This window comes from Triticum urartu, chromosome 7 (assembly GCF_003073215.2).
Source record: "Triticum urartu cultivar G1812 chromosome 7, Tu2.1, whole genome shotgun sequence".
Classification (NCBI taxonomy): domain Eukaryota; kingdom Viridiplantae; phylum Streptophyta; class Magnoliopsida; order Poales; family Poaceae; genus Triticum; species Triticum urartu.
The window spans coordinates 570,141,254-570,163,470 of NC_053028.1; the positions used below are offsets into that span (position 1 = coordinate 570,141,254).

The 22,217-nt window shown below is 42.2% G+C and overlaps 1 pseudogene; it reads left to right on the forward strand.

The window, feature by feature from the left end:
• LOC125519101 overlaps window positions 1–13,618 on the forward strand; it is a 66,162-nt pseudogene extending 52,544 nt beyond the window's left edge.
• Window positions 13,619–22,217: the final 8,599 nt, after the last annotated feature.

Genomic DNA, 22,217 nt, shown 5'->3' on the forward strand with positions numbered 1-22,217 from the left:
TTTATTTCCTTATATCATGGTAAATGTTTATTATTCATGCTAGAATTGTATTAACCAGAGACATTATACATGTGTGAATACATAGACAAACAGTATGTCACTAGTATGCCTCTTCAAGGAAGCGGCGTGAGGGCCTACTGAAGAAGGCGAAGGAGTTGGCCATCATGTGTAACGCCAAGGCATGTGTGCTAGTATATGGCAAGGGCGAGGCGGTACCACAGGTGTTCCCGTCCCCCGCTGAGGCGGTGCCTGTCCTGAAACACTATAAGAATATGCCAGAGGGGAACTTCAAGAATACGGTGAATCATGCAAGCTTTCTCAACCAACATTTTGACAAGCTCCAGGCCAAGGGCTACAAGCTCCAAGGCGTCTGTGAAGACAACGAGACCAGAATCCTCCTGCACAAGGCCATGCTCAGAAAGCAACCTCTCGAACCTTGATGGCCTCAACATCGAGGATCTCACCAATGTTGGCCGAAAGCTAGAGGTGATCCTCCAGAGCATAGGGGAAAGCATCATAAAAATTAGTGGCCAACCACCTATCTTCCAGCCCCAGGAGCCATACGTCACCAACACCAAGGACATGGGGTCTCCAGCAATGTATCATGCACCACCGCCAGCTCCATACGTCACCAACTACATGCACATGGAGTCTCCGTCGACTTATCAGGCACCACCACTAGCTCCATACATCACTCACAACATGGACATGGGGTCTTCGATGATGTATTCGACAGCATCACCAGCTCCCTATGTCACTAGTGGCATGGACATGGGGCCTCCCACGATGTTTAAGGCTCCGACACAGCAACAAGAGGATTCACTTGACATGATGAGGTATGGAGGAGACCTCAAGGCCCTGGTCTATAGTGGCTACAATTCTAGTGGCCGTAATGACACCAGCACAAGCACCGACTTCCCTAGCGGTGATATTCACCTGAAGAGGTCGTTTGAGGTGGGGTTCAGTTGGCAGTTCGGTGGCGCTGATCCTGAAGCGTCTTCTTCAAGTCCTTTCCTCCCGATGTAAGCAAGGAGAGGATACATGTAATACCATTAATAATAAGAGACATGTAATCTTGGTTCTGCTCTTTGAGCGCAAGCATATTTCATTTAGTCATTGCAATTGTTATTATGGATCTCTTCAATGGTCTGTTTGTTTGATCTCCGTGATTTAGCCGGTTCCAACTTATATGTTGCACCTACTCTTTGTGTAAACATGCATAATTTTTCTGACATACCTTTTTTATGATAGTTTGTGTTGACCCTTGACGACGCATCAAGTGATACAACCATGAAGAGTTCACTCCTGGTTTCTGCATAGCTAGATGCGCACAACCTATAGAAATCTACCATAGTTCTAGGAAAGTGAAAGCACATCACATTGTTTGACTCAAAAATAAGAAAAACTTCAAGAAATGGAGGACCGAAACGATGACTACACCTTCATCCATGTTAGGTAAAGAACTCCTTAAAAATCACCTCTTCTATTATGACATGACTAAGAAGTTCTATATCAAAAACACGTAGGTATTGGATGCCAAGTGGGGGCATTTCCCAACCACGAGTCCTCCCAAAACCTAACATGTGAGTAATCCTTGACAGTGATAGTTTCAGACTAGAGAATAAGTCATCTTCGCTTCACAAAAACAACCAAAAAGTGGGAGTCCTCAGGTTTCCTCTAGACCTAGGATAGAATCTTAGAGCCCATCTATATAGTACTAAATATATCATGACATACCTCATCCTTGCACTACAAGAAATATGTCAACTTGTGACCTTGACTATTGGTCACTGAATGGTCATTATTTTCCATTTGTGACCTTTTTGTGACCAAAAACAGATGGTCAAAAGCTGGCGGTCGTAAACTGAAATTAACGACCTTCTCTGTGCGAAGGTCGTAGACGTTTACGACCAAAATATTCCTACTGTTTTGTTTTGGTCACTAGCAGCCTCCCCAGGCCACGTAGGCATCCGACGTGGCAATCTGATGTGGCACAAGAATCAGCCCGGTCCAATTCGGTGTTTATATGGGCCAAGCCCATTAATTCAGCCCATTTATATTTTTTCCCTATGATTTTTTTGTCAGCTTCATGGACCAAGCCCAACATTGCAGCCTTTTTATTTTTGGGCCATGGCCTTTTAGTCTAGTGATTTTCTATTTTGATTTTCTATTTTCAACTATTATATATTCAAGCTGGTCCCACTAGTCAGATGGGTCCAACCTGTCATGTTCATCTCTCAAATTGGTCCCACATGTTAGAAATGCACAAATTTGACAAATTGTTTTCATAAGTGGCCTCACTGGACAAGTTTCCATTCCACAAGTTTTCAAATCACATACATAATCAATATTTCAAATAGAACAAAGAACGCATAAAATTCATCAAATATACCACTAAATAAATCTATTACAATCTTTACAACACATATATGCTACAATGAGTTGGAATTCACGGCTTCACACTTGGCTTCACACTTCATGGCTTCACACTTGCTTCACACTTCACAACTTCACACTTGAGCTTCTGTAAAAGAGGAACCACCACAATTTAAGTCTACAATACAACAATTGATACTAATCAAGGATAAAAACAAAAACAACTAATAGAGTCAAATGTGAAGGCAGCATGGAACTAGTGATACGACAACATGCAGAAAACACTACAGTGTAATACTGTTGTAAGTTCGTATCAGTGCTGCAAAATCAGCACTGCACAATGAAGCACATAACAATTGGTACCAAGCAAGCCCTCGCAGAATAAACAAAGTTGAGTTATCCATACAGCCATCTAGCAATAAACCATCGGACTAACACCACACAGAATAAACGAAAAGAGAAAACTCAAATCTCCATGGAGAAATGGACACCAACTCTCCATTATCACAATAGTATCATGTGGTCTACAGGATTGAACTCTACTCTGAACAAGTTGACCATTAAAGTAAGGATAATGTGGCCTCCAGGAAAATTGAGCTGTAGACTTTAGATATAATTCAAATTTTGACACACAGCATAGAAATAATTCACCAGAGAACATATAAATGGGCATGGGGATCTTAGACTCGAGGATGACAGCAAACTAAAATCTTGGCCTAGTAATTAATGCGAGAGCCAAATGGACAAGCAGAAATTGTGGCAAGTAGGCTAAGAGTGCCCCTAGAAAATTCAATTTTTTGCAGCTTTCTAGAATCCAGGAAGAACCCATCAATTATGCGCCAGAGTGGGAGATGTGCAGGCAGATCAAATAGTAGATTCGAGCAAGAAGGATGTACTACCTAAAATAGGAAACGAGGAGGCCGATCCGACGAGTCCCGCCCAAACTGTGGAAGGAACAGCGGCAACAGCTGCAGAAGGACTCAACGGCCCAGACGTCGTCGTGGAACTGGTAGGTGACGATGATGTGGTAGTGGTGGAAGCCGCCGCCGAGGCCGACGGCGCCTGCCGTGTCCTCGTCGTCCTCGAAGGCGATGACGATGGACGGGTCGACGTCGAAGCAAGTGCGCTGCAGGCCACATCATCATATTTGAGCATTAATATTTCTGTTTTACTACACAGAAACTACATCACTACTAGTACACAACAACTAGTAGTAGAACAAGAAGAAATAACTAGATTGAGTGTACACCAATATCATCAGGAACATGAGTATAACAAGCAAGTTTGTAGATGAGTGCTTCACACATGTCACCAGAGGTAAATAGCAATACACATAAATGAATGAATAGGGGCATATTCTACAGCAAGATGAACCAACAGAGATATATCTTGTAGCCTACAACAATCAAGTTAGAAATCACATCCATTTTCTAATTGCAGCACCTAAATATATACATGCACTACTTCAGGAAATTTATGACTAGGAGATGTATTAAAAGCAGATTACGAACTAATGTACTTGTACTTGATCTAGTTGAATAAATGCAGATTAAGTTCCAGGTACAGCCAGCTCCAATGTATGCTACTAGCTATTGACAGAAAAACATAGAGAGAGGGGGGAGGAGATCCAGCGACAGTATGACTACAGCAAGCGACCCCGAGAGAAGATCTGGCGCCCCGTGGATTGGTCAACCCCAAGATCTCACGCGTGCCTCTGTTGCCGAGGCCGTCCATCTCGCCCGTGAGCTTGATGGTCCAGGCCCCCACGACGACCAAGTCATGATCCATGCGGAGCTCCACCTCCTACACGGCTGATCCATGCTCTAGTGGAGGCTCGGGCTCCACCCTCGAATCCGGCGGCGCCTATAGAAAGATAGTGTAAGCTCTGCTAACAAGAAAAGAAACTTAGGAAAGTCAAACTGGTACAAATCAAATTCAGAAGAGAGTTTACACTATACCTAGCATAGCAAATGAGGATGTCCAAAGATGAATAAGTTTTTTAGGAACTGTGGACAGTGGGGGAAAGCCCCCCACTGACTTTAAATTAGCAAGATTGTAGAGTGAAAGCTGAATAAGTTACGTGGCTCGAATGGTCGGCATCCCTCAGATCTCATAGCTACCGGACATCACGGATGAACTATAGCAAACTAGTTATAGCCACAGCCACAAGTACAAAGAATATACTAAAATGGCTTGAAGCTAAAACTAATCAACCATTCATCTTCGGTACTGCAATTTTTTATTATGCAGTACAAAGATTATTATGCAGAATCTAAAATTGGCCACAGCCTTAAAGGTTATCATGCAGTATCTAAAATTAGCCAACTCTACAAAACAGTGGAGGAAGCATAGGTCTGAACCCAAACAAATTTACATCATCTAATACACTATATTCCTCCCATTAAAAAACTAATATTCCAGTATATATGTGTACTGATTCCTGCAACCAACTTCTCTCAGTAACATGCATGTATATATTGAAGTAAACGTAACAGAGAGTATCTTTGGAAACATTCAAAATATATTCAATGTTGGAGCTGCATCTTACAACTCAAGGAGCCACATGAAATCCATGGAAGGACCTTACTGTGACAATTCACTTGTATAGTCCTGCCTCATGTGCATAATGCCGTTGCAAACAAAATTGTTGGTGAAGTTGCATAAATACAAGTGTCTAAGTTAGAAATCACTGGTGTGTCAGACTCATGCATCTAACAACAGGCCCATGCATTTGCAACAGGAAAGTACTCCCAAAACCCTTTGTAAATTGAGAACACCTAGGCAGTAAGCACTAAGCACAAAGACAACAGGATTGATCTATTCACATGCTCATGGCATACTTAGGGGATTAGTGTTGAATACAATGTCTTGCATTTACTGAGAAAAACATATACAATGCCATTTACTGAAGCTGTGTGTAAACATGACTAAGCTTGACAGATACAGGGAAGAAAAAACTGAATAAGATAGCAGTTAACGACCTTATAGCTTTGAATGGAAACCCATAGCAAGCATATATAAAAATGGAAACCCATAGCAAGCATATACAAAAATTATCGGGGTTGGTGGGATGGATGAGCTGTTGGCAGCTCACACAGGACGATGACAAGAACCTGCAGACCGCGAAGGCAAGAAGGTTAGAGAAGGAGCCCAACAGAGCAACAATCGAATGAAGCAGGACATCTGGTAGGTCTGTCCAACCTTGATGTCCAGAAATGGCAAGGACACAACACACATCATCCCTTTCTTGCGTTCTATAGGTTGCAGCTTCTCTGCAAAAAATTATGAATTCAGAGAAAAATATCAGTACTAGAAGCATATGAAGTGGATGCTAAGGATTAAAATAGACTGTGTGCAGTGGCCGTAAGCATCGATTGTGGAAACAGTAGCACTGGCTACTAGGGCTACAGCAACACCAAGCAATTCAATGAAGCAACGACCACCATACATAGCTAAGCACTGACTACTACGTCTAGTAAGTGTTCGTAAATCAAAACAGATCATTCCAAACTATTATAAGGTCATACTAGATAATAGAGATTGCCATTCTACTTTTGACACACAGTAGGAGAATTAGACAGTCCGATCCTGATGAAACAACCAATTATTGCTGCTTGATCCAGTTCGGAATTCAACAGATCATTTCACCCAAACCTCCTAGCCTCAAACTAAAGTGGATCAACACAATTACCTTCCCACGTGGATGGCACGCAGCTATGCAGCGTATACCAATCAAAAGTAAACTCAAACAGAACTCACCAACTCGATCCGGTTGAGAATTTTGGGGTCATTTCATCCCAAACCTCTCAGCTTCACACAACTAAACCAATGTCCCAGGAAGGAATCACCAGAAATTTTACCACATACAGTACAAGCACAATGAAGTAGCATAGCGAACAGCAGAGCAGGTAGCGGGGGAGGAGAGGGGGGCGGAGGAGTGGCCGCTTGCCTTGGCTACGTAGTCCATCTCTGCAAACTTGAAGGCGATGCCAAGGCAGCAGAAGAGGACGGATACGTTGGAGCAGGCGCGTGAGAAGTCCCCCGCTACCATCGCGGGCTGCTGCTGCTTGGCGACGGCCGCGAGCTGCTCGAACGACCCCATCGACATCGGTGGTGCTTAGTGCCGCTGCGGTGCTGCCCACAGCGTCGAGGATCTCGCGGTTTCTCGTTGGCCAACGCCGCCAGGGCAGATGCTACCATCGCGTCGCCAGGGCCGCAGCCACGCGGTCGACGGGCGCCACGCGGAAGCGGTTGCGGATCTGGGCCCCAACGGCATGGACCCCCTCCGCCAACGGCACCCCGCCATCGGCCGCCATGGAGGGGTTGGCCATCGAGGAGGAAGGGGTCTTAGGCTAGGGTTTGGTCTGGAAGTGGGGAGTGTTGCTCGAATCGGCATGGAGGAGGCCGGGATTGGGGGAGGTCTGCGGCGACGGCTGGGTTGGAAGCGGTTGCGGATCGATCCAGAGAGGAGGAGGAGGAGTCGTGGATCTCGCCGGACAGAGGGCGCCGGAGGTGGTGGCGGCCAGGGAGGAGTGGAGCGCTAGGTGAGAGAGAGAGAGAGAGAGAGAGAGAGAGGAGGGCACGAGGGTTGGGTGGGGTTCGCGCGTGAGAGAGAGGGGCGGTGGTTGGGTGTGTGTGAGGAGTGCGCGTTGTGGGTTGTGCGACATGGGTGAGACAGGCGGGCCATTGGATCCAAGAGCATCCGATGGTGATTAGGCACGATCCGCGTGAGATGCTCCTGAACCAATCAGAATACCACATTTTGACCATCTAAATTGGTCATAATAATATGGTGCTAAATCATATTGACTATTTTATGACATGAAAAATAAAAATATAAATAGAATACCTTCTCATGTATCATCAAATTTGACCTTAGTTTTCAGGAATAATGACAAATCGAAATAAGACAAATATCTTTTAAAAGAGTTAGGACAAATGAGTTTTTTAAATCATTTTCCATTTTTCAAGCGTCTAAAATGAGTTTTTTGTAAAATACCTACCATATATTTGTTGCAAAATTGGACCAAATCAGTTTTCTAAAATACTAGGCTATATTTAATGCACAATTAACCAAATGGTTGGGTGTCAAAAATTTTGATCCACCTCTGGTGAAAAAGACAAATTTCTGCCAATTCAGCAGGAAGCGGGTCAAATTTGAACTGGAGCTGCCTCATAGTTTGCTCTTTATTTTTTCCAAAAATCATTTGTAGCTACATAAGTATCTATTTAATCAGAGAAATATCAAAAGTTTTGCAAGATTCAACCACTACCTAGGAACAGTCATTCCCGCCGTTTTGACCGCATTTTGAAACGGGCATAAAAAATTCAAAAAAACAAAAAAATGGGAAACCTTCGCATTGTGTCATTATATGTGACCAAGTTTCCAGGAAAAATAATAAACTTGTAATACAACAATTATTTTTAAAAAGTGGTCTCAGAAATGAGCTATCACGCGTTAAGATTCAGGGTTTTCAAGCCAAATGATCAATCTTATGGCCACATTCATGGCATAGTTTGTTCAAATGATCTCATATTGTGCACAAGGGTGCATCTTGGAATTCCAAACAATGTTGCCTACGGGAATTTTCATTTTCTTTGCACGGAAAATTCATTTTCCATTTTCCGAGTGCCCGAAATGAGTTTTTTTTGTGAAGGACCTACCATATATTTGTTGCAAAATTGGAACAAATCAATTTTCCAAAATACTAGGCCATATTTAATGCACAATTGACCAAATGGTTGGGTGTCAAAATTTTTGATCCACCTCTGGTGAAAAAGACAAATTTTCGCCGATTCAGTAGGAAGCGGGTGAAATTTGAACTATAGCTCCCTCATAGTTTGCTCTTTATTTTTTCCAAAAATCATTTCTAGGTACATAAGTATCTATTTAATTAGAGAAACATCAAAAGTTTTGCAAGATTCAACCACTAGCTAGGAACGGTCATTCCCGTCGTTTTGACCGCATTTTGAAACGGGCATAAAAAATTCAAAAAAATCAAAAAATTGTGAAACCTTCGCATTGTGTCATTATATGTGACCAAGTTTCCAGGAAAAGTAATAAACTTGTAATAAAGCAATTATTTTAAAAAAGTGTTCTCAGAAATGAGCTATCACGCGTGAAGATTCAGGGTTTTCAAGCCAAATGATCAATCTTATGGCCACATTCATGGCATAGTTTGTTCAAATGATCTCATATTGTGCACACGGGTGCATCTTGGAATTCCAAACAATGTTGCCTAAGGGAGTTTCCATTTTCTTTGCACGGAAAATTCATTTTCCATTTTCCGAGTGCCCGAAATGAGTTTTTTTGTGAAGGACCTACCATATATTTGTTGCAAAATTGGACCAAATCAATTTTCCAAAATACTAGGCCATATTTAATGCACAATTGACCAAATGGTTGGGTGCCAAAAATTTTGATCCACCTCTGGTGAAAAAGACAAATTTCTGCCGATTCAGTAGGAAGCGGGTCAAATTTGAACTGGAGCTGCCTCATAGTTTGCTCTTTATTTTTTTCCAAAAATCATTTCTAGGTACATAAGTATCTATTTAATCAGAGAAACATCAAAAGTTTTGCAAGATTCAACCACTAGCTAGGAATGGGCATTCCCACCGTTTTGACCGCATTTTGAAACGGGCATAAAAAATTCAAAAAAATCAAAAAATTGGGAAACCTTCGCATTGTGTCATTATATGTGACCAAGTTTCCAGGAAAAATAATAAACTTGTAATACGGCAATTAATTTAAAGAAGTGTTCTCAGAAATGAGCTATCACGCGTTAAGATTCAGGGTTTTCAAGCCAAATGATCAATCTTATGGCCACATTCATGACATAGTTTGTTCAAATGATCTCATATTGTGCACAAGGGTGCATCTTGGAATTCCAAACAATGTTTCCTAAGGGAGTTTTCATTTTCTTTGCACGGAAAATTCATTTTCCATTTTCCGAGTGCACGAAATGAGTTTTTTTGTGAAGGACCTACCATATAGTTGTTGCAAAATTGGGCCAAATCAATTTTCTAAAATAATAGGCCATATTTAATGCACAATTGACCAAATGGTTGGGTGTCAAAATTTTTGATCCACCTCTGGTGAAAAAGACAAATTTTCACCGATTTAGTAGGAAGCAGGTCAAATTTGAACTGTAGCTGCCTCATAGTTTGCTCTTTATTTTTTCCAAAAATCATTTCTAGTTACATAAGTATCTATTTAATAAGAGAAACATCAAAAGTTTTGCAAGATTCAACCACTAGCTAGGAACGGTCATTCCCGCCGTTTTGACCGCATTTTGAAACGGGCATAAAAAATTCAAAACAATCAAAAAAATGGGAAACCTTCGCATTGTGTCATTATATGTGACCAAGTTTCCAGGAAAAATAATAAACTTGTAATACGGTAATTATTTTAAAAAAGTGTTCTCAGAATTGAGCTATCACGCGTGAAGATTCAGGGTTTTCAAGCCAAATGATCAATCTTATGGCCACATTCATGGCATAGTTTGTTCAAATGATCTCATATTGTGCACAAGGGTGCATCTTGGAATTCCAAACAATGTTGCCTAAGGGAGTTTTCATTTTCTTTGCACGGAAAATTCATTTTCCATTTTCCGAGTGCCCGAAATGAGTTTTTTTGTGAAGGACCTACCATATATTTGATGCAAAATTGGACAAAATCAATTTTAAAAAATACTAAGCCATATTTAATGCACAATTGACCAAATGATTGGGTGTCAAATTTTTTGATCCACCTCTGGTGAAAAAGATAAATTTCCGCCGATTTAGTAGGAAGGGGGTCAAATTTGAACTGTAGCTGCCTCATAGTTTGCTCTTTATTTTTTCCAAAAATCATTTCTAGGTACATAAGTATCTATTTAATCTGAGAAACATCAAAAGTTTTGCAAGATTCAACCACTAGCTAGGAATGGTCATTCCCGCCCTTTTGACCGCATTTTGAAACGGGCATAAAAAATTCAAAACAATCAAAAAATTGGGGAACCTTCGCATTGTGTCATTACATGTGACCAAGTTTCCAGGGAAATTAATAAACTTGTAATACGGCGATTATTTTAAAAAAATGTTTTCAGAAACGAGCTATCACGTTGGAGATCAATGCCTTTCAAGCCAAATGATCAATCTTATGGCCACATTCATGGCATAGTTTGTTCAAATGATCTCATATTATGCACAAGGGTTCATATTAGAATGGCAAACAATGTTGCCTAAGGAAGTTTTCATTTTCTTTGGACGAAAATACCATTTTCCATTTTTCGAGTGCCCAAAAGGAGGTTTTTTTGTGAAGGACCTCCCAAATAATTGTTGCCAAATTGGACCAAAACAATTTTCTAAAATACTAGGACATATTTAATGCACAATTGACAAAATTGTTTGGTGTAAAAAGTTTTGATCCACCTCTAGTCAGAAAGACAAAATTCCACCGATTCAGTTGGAAGCGGGTCAAATTTGAACTGCAGCTACCTCATAGTTTGCTATTTATTTTTTCCAAAAATCATTTCTAGTTACATAAGTACCTATTTAATCATAAATACATGGTTCGGTGGCGATATGTCGAGGTTTGGGCGGTGGCTGAGGGCCCCAACTCTAGAGCGCGTAAACTCGCATGCCCGCCACGTGGTCACCGCGTGACCGTGGCGTTGCCATGTGTTCTGGGCGGCCTAGGCATGTCTAGTTGGTTGGGCACTCCCCAGGTAGGTGCTAGGAAGAAAATTACAACATAAGATTCTCACGAGGAGACCGATCGATGCTCAAACATGAATTAGCAGCCAAGTGTTTGGTTAGCGGTACGGGAAATGTACATGGCTAATGGGCGTGAGTTTTGGCTGAGGATGATCAGTTACTAAGAAGACCGTCTTCAAAAAATTTCAGCTCAAAAAGAGGAGCCTAGGTGGTACTTGCTTTGCAAAGTACCACACTGGACATAGATACGAATGTTAAAGCTGGGCTCAAAATAATGAATGGATTGAGCTGGCATTTGGTGGAGGATGGTTATTTGGGCATAGGAAAGCACTGTAGAAAATGGATAGTATTTGGACATGCCAAAGTGCTACTTCCTGCACAAAGTGCTGCTCTGAACAGAATAGGAAAATGAATATTGTTGAAATATTTTTGAACTAAGCAAGGAAGGTTTTTGACATATTTGATGAAGATATGATCCAAAAAATTTATGAGAATTTTTTGGGAATTTTTGGAATAAAATAAATATAGGTTGCTTCACAGCCTAGGGCAAAAATTGCCACATGGACATGACACATAGGCAAAACTGATGAGGTGGCGCCTAGTCATAGCAACTCACCACAATTTACAAGGTTATGACCATCTATATTGGTCGTTAAAAGTTAGAAATAAGGCAGCGGACTAGTGCTGTCTGCTTTATGACCATTTCGTGTAAGGAAATTACGACCTTTTTGACCAAAATGGTCGCGATGATTTAGGGTTTGGAGCCCCCCGAACAGCTTTTGACCAATTGGTCTCAAATGGTCATAGATCTATGACCAATTCTTCCAGGGTCACTGATAGAAGGTCACTAGTTGACATATTTCTTGTAGTGTTGGTAAGAAGTTTGAATAACTATTTATGGATAATACATATTTGGGGATTTCTCTCCATGCCAATCTCGAAGGCCTAATACCTTTGAAAATGAAATTAATGAGCTCCTTCGAAATGTTCCAATATATTATAACAAATATTATGATTTACTAAACGACACTTTAGCACATTGCCGAAGCAATCCATGAGGCATTCAGAGACCACTAGAAAGGCGTATCCGAGAAGAAATGCTAAAGGGGCAATGGAAAATGAGGTTCTCAGTGGTATCTTCAACAACATTACATGGGATGTAAGCATAGTTGTTAGTGACATTAAATTTTCTCCGCTTTTGTGTATTTAGCGTATTAAGCCTATCATAAAGAAGCAACCATAGAAATACTTTTAACTCCATTTTGGCACTTCAAAGAAATACATCACGTAAATAATCATATTAGAAAGCACATAGTTGGTAATGAGATGTCCTCCTCCATAGGGAAAATGCACCCCTTTCGAATTATTGAGACACTTTATATCCGTTCCTCTATGTATTTCCACTCCTACTGGTCTCTCACAGGTAGACACATTTCTATTATATGCAACAAATTCCTATTTGTACTTGACCTTTAAAATTTTACATTTGACACTTTCTCTTCTTATGGTATATAAGTAAATGGATGTGCAAAAGAGGCTAAAAGAGAGGTAGAATTGCTTCAATGTTCAAGGACTAGCACGATGATAATAGGATGGCAAATGGAGTGAGACGATACCCACGATAATGGGATAATGTGAATGAGTACAAAAGCCGTACAAGATATGAGTCATGGCTAGAGCTATAGATAACAAGGAGACAAGGTGTATATACTTTGAGTTTACCAAGTGGTTCTATGTTTTCAGTTTGCCTAAATGATAAGAAGATATGTGGTTTTAGGTGGCATCCAATTCTAAACATGTAATCCTTCCATGTTTTACAAACTTCAAATGGGCATGCCTAAAGCATGGAGAAGGTAAGTGTGGTGGTTCACATGTTTTTTTGGGGGGGGGGGTCATGACAATAATGAGAGTGGATAAATGAAGTTATAGTGTCATTCAGAATTATTTCAAAATTCAAGTCAAGTGAAAATTTAAGGACATACATAAGGGCTAGATTTATGTGACAGAAACAGAAGAAAAGTATGATTGTTTTAATGTTGATTCACTGCTAGAGGCAAGGGAATAGAAAAAAATCAAGCATAGGAATTGCACTCCATAAGTGTCGTTCAGTTTCTAGAATGATGTATTGGTAATGTGGTACATGTTACTTATAACTGACCTTTATTTAATGTTTAACATGCTACATTCCACGTCTGAATATTGAAACGGCAAGAACATGATGAGGGGAGCGGGGCACATTTCATATGTTAACGAGCATTACAATATTGAGAGGAACTACTGTGCAAAGATCTAGGTAACTAAGAAATAAATGATATGCAATAACATGTTAGCGGTAAGGGGACACGTCAATACATCCAGGTAATCTGACCTATAGCCGGATGGACGAAAAATCGGATGGCAGATGAAAGTATGTACTTCTTTTGTAAAATATGATGATGGATCAAACCAAGAATATCACCTCCCTTATTAGTATGTATAGATAGTATTGATCTTGTAAATTGATAGTTATGATTGGATGATAGGTATTTATCTTGTGAAATGCTAGTTGTGCTTCAATGACAGTGGTACTCATCTTGTAAATTTCTACTGGTATTATTGGTTGTGTGCATCCTAGCTATGCAAATACTGGGTGTGTGCTCATTGTACTTGTATTCCCTTAATGCTTCATTTTGACCCAATAAAATCCACCTTTGTAAAAAAATTCTAGTGGTATTGATCTTGGAAATTCATAATTGATAGGTGCTACTTCTTGAGCTTTAGTTGGTTTTTCCCTTAAAGAGGAAAGGGTGATGCAGCAAAGTAGAGATAAGTATTTCCCTCAGTTAGAGAACCAAGGTATCAATCTAGTAGGCGACAACGCACAAATCACCTAATACCTGCACAAATAATTGAACACTTGCACCCAACACGATAATGGGGTTGTTAATCCCTTCACGGTCACTTGCAAAAGTGAGATCTGACAGAGATAGATAAAACTAAACAAAAGATGGAGTAAATATTTTTGGGTTTTTTGGTTTATAGATCGGAAAGTAAAAGATTGCAAAATAGTAGATCAGAAACTTAAATGATGGAAAATAGACCCGAGGGGCATAGGTTTCACTAGAGGGTTCTCTCAAGATAGCAAATAATACGGTGGGTTGACAAATTACTGTTGAGCAATTGATAGAAAAGCGCAAAGTTATGACGATATCTAAGGCAATGATTATGAAATATAAGCATCACGTCTGTGTCAAGTAGACCGACTCCTGCCTGCATGTACTACTATTACTCCGCACATCGACCGACTCCTGCGTGCATCTAGAGTATTGCTACCTCTTGAGCATGCATTGGTTTTCACTTGAAAACTTCACAACACAAAACTCAACATAAAATATCGTGAGCTTCGGTAGTATAAGAAAATAAACCACCACTTTAAGGTACTGTAATTAACTCATTCTTTATTTATATTGGTGTTAAACCTACTGTATTCCAACTTCTCTATGTTTCATACCCCCCGATACTAGCCATAGATGCATTAAAATAAGCAACCAACACGCGAAAAATAGAATCTGTCAAAAACAAAACAGTCTGTAGCAATCTGGATGTCTCGAATACTTATGTAACTCCAAAAATTCTGAAACATTAGGATGACCAGGACAATTTGTATACTAATCTACTGCAGTTGGATTTGGTAATTTATCGCTCTCTGGTAAAAAATGAAAATTATTTTCATAAGCGCATACTTTCTGTTTTTATTAGCAAGATCAAACAACAATCACCCAAGAAAATCCTAAAGGCTTTACTTGGCACAAACACTAATTAAAACATAAAAACACAAACATGAAAGAGGCTAGATAAAATTATTTATTACTAAACAGGAACAAAAAGTAAAGAACAAAAATAAAATTGGGTTGCCTCCCAACAAGCGCTATCGTTTAACGCCCCTAGCTAGGCATAAAAGCAAGAATAGATCTAGGTATTGTCATCTTTGGTATGCAATCCATAAGTGGCTCTCATAATAGATTCATAAGGTAATTTAATTTTCTTCCTAGGAAAGTGTTCCATGCCTTTCCTTAACGGAAATTGGAATCTAATATTTCCTTCTTTCATGTCAATAATTGCACCAATCGTTTTACGGAAAGATCTACCAAGAATAATAGGACATGTAGGATTGCAATCTATATCAAGAACAATGAAATCTATGGGCACATAATTCCTATATGTAACAATAAGAACATCATTAACTCTTCCCATAGGTTTCTTAATGGTGGAATCCGCAAGATGCAAATTTAAAGAACAATCATCAAATTCACGGAAACCTAGCACATCACACAAAGTTTTTGGGATCGTGGAAACACTAGCACCCAAATCACATAAAGCATAGCATTCATAATCTTTAATCTTAATTTTAATAGTAGGTTCCAACTCATCATAAAGTTTTCTAGTGATAGAAACTTCTAATTCAAGCTTTTCTTCATAGGATTGCATTAAAGCATCAACGATATGTTTACTAAAAGCTTTATTTTGATCATAAGCATGAGGAGAATTTAACACGGATTGCAACAAGGAAATACTGTCTATCAAAGAGCAATTATCATAATTAAATTTCTTAAAATCCAAAATAGTGGGTTCATTGCTATGTAAAGTTTTGACATGTTTAATCCCACTTTTATTACTTTTTGCATCAAGATCTAAAAACTCCGAATCATTGGGACGCCTTTTAACTAAAGTCGACTCATCTCCAGTCCCATATTTATCAAGATTCATATTGGAAAACAAAGATTTAATAGGAGACACATCAATCACTTTTAAATCTTAATCATTATTATCATGAAAACTAGAAGAACACGCTTTCACAAAGCAATCTTTTTTAGCATGCATCATAGCGGTTCTTTCTTTGCACTCATCAATGAAAATTCTCATGGTCTTGAGAGACTCATTGATGTCATTCTTAGGTAGAATAGATATAAGTTTCAAAGAATCAACGTCAAGAGAAATTCTATCCACGTTCCTAGTCAACTCGTCAATCTTAAGCAATTTTTCTTCGACCAAAGCATTGAAATTCTTTTGCGAGCTCATAAATTCTTTAACACTAATCTCAAAATGAGAGGGCATCTTATTAAATTTTCAATAAGAATTGTTGTAGGAATTACCATAATTATTAGAGGAATTACTAGGAAACGGCCTAGAATTAAAGTTTCCTCTATACACGTTGTTACCAAAATTGTTCCTACCAACAAAATTCACATCCATAGATTCATTATTATTCCCAATCAAAGTGGACAAAGGCATATCATTAGGATCGGAAGAAACAATTTTATTAGCAAACAATTTCATAAGTTCATCCATCTTTCCACTTAAAACATTAATCTCTTCAATTGCATGAACTTTTTTACTAGTGGATCTTTCGGTGTGCCATTGAGAATAATTAATCATAATGTTGTATATGAGTTTAGTAGCTTCTCCTAAAGTGATTTCCATAAAAGTACCTCCCGCGGCCGAATCTAAAAGATTTCTAGAAGCAAAATTCAATCCGGCATATTTTTTTTGTATAATCATCCACAAATTCAAACCATGAGTAGGGCAATTATGTATCATTAATTTCATCCTCTCCCAACCTTGTGCAACATGCTCATGATCAAGTTGCTTAAAATTCATAATATCGTTCCTAAGGGAGATAATCTTAGCGGGAGGAAAATACTTAGAGATAAAATCATCTTTGTACTTATTCCATGAATCAATACTATTTTTAGGCAAAGAAGAGAACCAAGTTTTAGCACGATCTCTAAGCGAAAACGGAAATAGCTTCAGTTTAACAATACCATTATCCACATCGATCTTCTTTTGCATACCACACAAATCAACAAAGTTGTTCAGATGGGTAGCGGCATCTTCACTAGGAAGGCTAGAAAATTGATCTTTCATAACAAGATTCAACAAAGCGGTATTAATTTCACCAGATTCAGCATCGGCAGTAGGTGCAATCGGAGTGCTAATAAAATCATTGTTGTTGGTATTGAAAAAGTCACACAATTTAGTATTATCTTGAGCCATCGCGACAAAAAATCAATCCAACACACAAGCACACAAGAAGCAAGAGAAAAGAGACGAACGGAAGAGAGAGAATAAAACGGCGAAGGTGAAGTGGGGGAGAGGAAAACGAGTGGCAAATGGCAAATAATGTAATGCGAGGGAGAAGAGTTTATCATGGGTACTTGGTATGTCTTAACTTGGCATAGATCTCCCCAGCAATGGCGCCAGAAATCCTTCTTTCTACCTCTTGAGCATGTGTTGGTTTTCTCTTGAAGAGGAAAGGGTGATGCAGCAAAGTAGTGTAAGAATTTCCCTCTGTTTTTGAGAACCAAGGTATCAATCCAGTAGGAGACAACGCACAAGTCACATAGTACCTGCACAAACAATCAAGAACCTCAGAATCAACGTGATAAAGGGGTTGCCAATCCCTTCACCGTCACTTGCGAAAGTGAGATCGGGTAGAGATAATAAGATAAATATTTTTGGTATTTTATTGTATAGATTGGAAAATAAAGATTGCAAAATAGTAAGCGAGATGCGATAATAAAAGAGATGCAATATAATAAGAAAGAGACCCGGGGGGCATAGGTTTCACTAGTGGCTTCTCTCATGATAGCATGGATTACGGTGGGTGAACAAATTACTATCGAGCAATTGATAGAAAAGTGCATAATTATGAAGATATCTAAGGCAATGATCATGAACATAGGCATGACGTCCGTGTCAAGTAGACCAAAACGATTCTGCATCTACTACTATTACTCCACACATCGACCGCTATCCAGCATGCATCTAGAGTATTAAGTTCATAAAAACAGAGTAACGCTTTAAGCAAGATGACATGATGTAGAGGGATAAACTCAAGCAATATGATATAAACCCCATCTTTTTATACTCGATGGCAACAATACAATACGTGCCTTGCTGCCCCTACTGTCACTGGGAAAGAACACTACAAGATTGAACCCAAAGCTAAGCACTTCTCCCATTGCAAGAAAGATCAATCTAGTAGGCCAAACTAAACCGATAACTCAGAGAGACTTGCAAAGATATCAAATCATGCATATAAGAATTCAGAGAAGAACCAAATAATATTCATAGATAACCAAGTTCATAAACCCATAATTCATCGGATCTCGGCAAACACACCGCAAAAGAGTATTATATCGAATAGATCTCCAAGAACATCAAGGAGAACTTTGTATTGAAGATCAAAGAGAGAGAATAAGTCATCTAGCTAATAACTATGGACCTGTCGGGGATATACCCCGTGGTGTAACCCGCCGGATGTATAACCCGGCTAGAGCGTGGCGACTCACTGGTGACCCGCCCGGAGCTTGGCGATTCACAGATAACCCGCCCGATCTTGGCAGCTCATTAGTAACCCGGCGGGCGGGTCAGATGGCCAACAAGGCCCAAGGCCCAGAAGGACGGCTTATGTTATGGTGGGCTAGCTCAAGATAAAAGGCATAAGGAATATTCAAAGGAAGCAAGACTAGGACTCCACTTGTAATAGAGTAATCCTAATCCTAATATGACTAGTCATGTAAGCCGCCCTTTCAACATATATAAGGAGGGGCAGGGCACCCCAAGAGGGACAAGTTTCACAAGTTAGGTTTAAACATACAAATCAATAGCTCTCGAGATAAAACACCCTTGTAATTGTGATTATCATCATCAATATCAATGAAGCAGGATGTAGGCTTTTACCTCCATCATGAGGGGCTGAACCTGGGTAAAACCTCGCGTCTCTTGATTCCGACCAACCCCTTCAAGCTATCACATAGATGCGTTGGCCTCACGACTAAGTACTTTCAACGAGGACATCTGCCGTGACAATTCGGCGACAGTTGGCGCTCACCGTGGGACAAGCGCACGGTGGTGTTGAGTTCTTGAAGGGATCTTTTTCTAGAGTTTCAAGAAGTTCGCAATTGGCCAGATGAAGAAAACTCGGAATGAGATAGTCTTCGGCAGAGCCGGGAAATCCCACTTTGGTGATCAGAATTGCTATTAACTTTGGAGCTGGCAGTATGAGTTTTTTACTTCAAGACAAATTAGGGTTTTGGAGTTCTGTTGTGCGCCGCTGAAGCAACGTAATCCGTTGATATTAAGATCAACTTTTCTGCAACCGCTGGTCGACGAGGCCAACAGGAATTGTTCTACAGCCGCTGGGCGCCGCGTCAGATCAATCAACGAGTGCGTGGACAGGCATGGGTCAAACCCCGAGGTGGTTTCGTAAGTACAACTTCGTGGGGGCTGTTCGTATAAAGTGGTCCACCGAGTACTTGGAGCACGGTTGATGAAAGCTGATATTTTGAGTAATCTATCTAGCAAGGGAAGAAGGCCACGACCCGTGGCTAGTCTGGACTCTGCCTTTCCGTCCGAATCGTGCTTTGTCTCCCGTCCGAATGACTGTCACGCCTCGTCTCCTGTCTGAGTTGCCATCACCAACCTGTTTTCATCGCCGACGAGCCGCCACTACAGCGCTTGCCTCTAAGCCGCTCTCGCTGTAGCCTGCCGCGGCGCCGCTGTACCGGCCGGGTCACCGCCGTGGTTCGCCGATCTCTGACTTCAAGCCAAACCGCCGTCACCGCCCTCCTTGGCCGCGCCTCACTGTCCACCTCCGACACACGGCCTTATAGCAGCTGCTCACCTCCGCAGATGTGGTCTCAAGACGCCGTTGCCGAGTCACCATCATGGTCGAATTGAATCGCCGCCTCTCCAATTCACCTCCGCCGGCTCCGGCCTCTATTGCGGGCCGTCCGCCTCCTGTGTTGTTTCCAATTGGCTGCATCGCAGCCGACGCCTGCACTGCGCTTCAACCCGCCACCACGCGTTGACCCGGCCTTCCATCGCCGCCACAGCGCTGAGTCGCTGCTGTACTGAAGATGCGCTCGCCTCGCGCTGTTCCATCATGGCAGGCCGCTTCTGTCTCTACGGCAAACCGCCTCAAGCTGGCTTACCTCCATTGCCGGCCTCCGCCGGGTCAAGTCGCCGATGTTGGCAATAAGCCATGACTATACACGGCGGCGACCGGCGTGAGCGCGACCAAGTCGAGTCGTGGCATGCGTGTGTCTCCTGACGTAAACCCGTTCTTACGTTCGTTGCGTGGAGGAGCTGAATGCACGAAGGCGTGCGATCTGTTGGAGCCAGCCAAGTCATGTGTGCGGCCGGAGTAGTTGGTTGCGCACGTCCTGAGGATGACCATGCATGTAGCTAGCAGGTTGTGTGTGCATGGATTAGTTAGTTGGCTCAGCGGCCGGTAATTCGTGCGTGTGTGCGTGAGTTAGTGGGGTGTGTGTGGCCACTGGCCTGTGTGTGCAGCTGGCTATAAAAGGCCCGTGTGTACTATTTGTAGAAGGTGCCGGTGTGTGTAGCCGTGCTCCGGTGTGTTGCCGAGCGACGGGGTGTGCCGAGCCAAGTGTGAGGGGCCTAGAAGATGTAGTCTCTATCGGGATCATGATGTGTGTCCGGTCGACGTGAGAGTTCTTCCGGGTTACCTCATGTGTGTGTTCGAGTGGTAGAGAGAAATAAAGCCAAGATACAGGCGTTGGTGCGTCACGGTGTTCGTTGCTAGAAAAATCATGGTGTCTCCTTCGTCTACCTTCGTCCGACATTTGTGGCGCCGAAAGGCTGCCCGGCGTGTGTCGCCGGGGAGGATTGGTTCGGGATTTGTCCCAACATTTGGTATCATGAGCTTGGTTAGCTTGGGCGTGGTCCGCCGTGCCGGAGGCGTGCCGACGATGGCGGTGTTTGTTGGTGGTTGCATTGCGCGAAGCTCCGGGCCGTGTGTCGGCCTATGGGGATGCCCGGCGCGGCGGCTGTCATGGCGGATGCGGAGGCGACGCGCGGTGAGTCCACGACGAGCGCGACGGACATGGAGGCCGAGGCAGCGGGGCTGCGCTGCACAGCGAGAGCATGGCTACGATGACGCACGGCAACTCCGGCTGTGGTGGTGTCACACGGCTTCGACATCGAGCGACACGGCAATCACGGCGCAGGCGCGAACGAGCACACGGTACGTCGCAGCGGGCGCGGAGGCACGTGATGGCATCAAGCGGAGGAGATGACGAAGACGACGAGCCAGGGCTAGTCATGCAGTGAGGTCATGGCTTAGGGGCTGAGTGTTGGCAATAAGCCATGACTGCACACGGCGGCGACCGGCGTGAGCGCGACCAAGTCGAGTCATGGCATGCATGTGTCTCCTGATGTGAGTCCGTGCTCACGTTCATTGCGTGGAGGAGCTGAATGCACGAAGGCGTGCGATCTGTTGAAGCCAGCCGAGTCATGCGTGCGGCCGGAGCATTTGGTTGCCCACGTCTTGAGGATGACCATGTATGTAGCTAGCAGGTTGTGTGTGTGCATGGATTAGTTAGTTGGCTCAGCGGCCGGATGATTCGTGCATGTGTGCGTGAGTTAGTGGGTGTGTGTGGCCGCTGGCCTGTGTGTGCAGCCGGCTATAAAAGCCCCGTGTGTACTGTTTGTAAAAGGTGCCGGTGTGTGTAGCCGTGCTCAGGTGTGTTGCCGAGCGACCGGGTGTGCCAAGCCAAGTGTGAGGGGCCTAGAAGATGCAGTCTCCGTCAGGACCGTGATGTGTGTCCGGTCGACGTGAGAGTTCTTCCAGGTTGTGCCGCGTGGATGCGTTTGTACCTCATGTGTGTGTTCGAGTCGTAGAGAGAAATAAAGCCAAGATATAGGCGTTGGTGTGCCACGGCGTTCGTCGCCAGAAAAATCATGGTGTCTCCTTCATCTACCTTTCATCCGGCGTTTGTGGCGCCAAAAGGCTGCCCGGCGTGTGTCGTCCGGATTGATCCGGGGTTTGTCCCAACAGCCGCGCCTCCGGCTGTTGTAAGTCGTTGACCGCCGTCTCAAGTTGAGTGCCGCTGTAGCTGACCCGTCGGCCCTGCCTTTGATTTTTACCATGCGTGGCTGCGGACTAAAGGCAAGATTTATTATTGAGATGGATGAGATGGTGAAGAATTTTGTAAGCTATACTACTACTTACCAAGTCCGAGCCTCAACTACTACTTACCAGCAAAATTCTAAGGAAGTATGACTATTGTATATACATGGAGGGAGCACAATCACTATACATGCATGCATGAACTCCCGACTTACTACAAGCTGCGGAC